We start from the raw sequence: 1,372 nt of genomic DNA, 5'->3' as shown, positions 1-1,372 counted from the left end.
CCCGTGCCGTTCGGTTTGATGCTGCAGTTGTGGTTTTGGGGTGGTTTCACCCTGATTTCTCTGCTCACAATGGTGCTGAGCAGCTTTTAAAAGCCTGAGTCAGGCTCAGGGCCCAGTTGGGTGTTGTGTGTCTGTCTCTGAGCAACTCAAATGAAGAAATAGTTGGCTAAGCTTCACTGTAAAGGTTAAGAAATGAGAATCTGAATGCTTTATCTTTCTTTGTTGCCTTTTTTTTTTTTCCAGTGTGGAAGCAGTTGGTGCTTGCAGCATTGAGCCTCTAAACTTTTTTGGTGGCTGGATCACCACATTGGGTTATTTGGGCTGTGAAGGTATTTCCTAAACACAGCAGAATATGTAATTCACTTGGGGTTTGCTCAGTAAATTGAAAATTAGGTGTCAGTCCTCACCCTGAAACACTCAGCCAGGAGGACTGATAAGAGCTTAAAATTGTCTGGATAAGCATTTTGGCTGTTTCTTCACTAGCCTCAAAGTGTCCCTGGGATGAACAATATTTGTCTTTCCTAGGGAGACAATTGTGTTTCTGTTTCAAAAGATTCATTTATGTTCCCGCCATTAATTAGAACATCAGCCAAGTTTCCCCTTTGGGCAGTTCAGGAGTCAGTAACACTTTGTACTTTAGCTTGTCCAAATAGATTGATAAAACAATTTATTGCTCAGTTACATGCAAAGTTTGGTGATGCCAAAAATATTGGGAGTGGGAATAATTAGTTGCTGTGAGTTGTGAGGTTGGGTGGGAACTACTTGGATGTTAACATCAATTTTCTGTCATTGAATAGACAACTGCAGTGAGGCATCTTTAGGAGGGCATGTGGAGTGTGCTATCCTAGTGAAAAATGGGAAAACAGGTTAGGATTGAGCTGCTTTTCTCTCCTTTGGTGCCTCTGTCTAGAGTTTTAAGGAGGGAAGGTCCAAGCTGGGCAGGTGCAGGTGGAACCACGTGTGTGTGTGTCAGGTGATCCCTTCAGTAGGTTTTTATTTGCTACTGCACTTCCATGGCCTTTTACTCAAAGAAAACACACTGCAGGGCTGTATTAGAGCCTGGGTATTGACACCTATCCAGCAAATCCTGGAGCATATGCCTAGTCCCTAAAATAACCCCGTGTGTGTGGCTGTTCTGCATACAATAGCTCAAGCTAATTAACTGCTCACACTTCACCTTGGTCACTTGGTGGTGGAGGGGTAGCTCAGAGCATCTCTGTTGGGCTCCTTTAGCACAGAGTTGTGTATTTACTTCTCAGAGGAAGCCAACGTTTGATCTTTATCTCCTTCCCTCCTCCCTCTCCTGCTCTCCTCCCCTGTTATCAGGGCTGAAATTCTGTGTTTAGCCATGAGTTGCTTTTCCAAAGCTCTT

Source organism: Acanthisitta chloris, unplaced genomic scaffold (genome assembly GCF_000695815.1).
Source record: "Acanthisitta chloris isolate BGI_N310 unplaced genomic scaffold, ASM69581v1 scaffold13849, whole genome shotgun sequence".
NCBI lineage: Eukaryota > Metazoa > Chordata > Aves > Passeriformes > Acanthisittidae > Acanthisitta > Acanthisitta chloris.
This window is presented reverse-complemented; position numbering follows the sequence as displayed.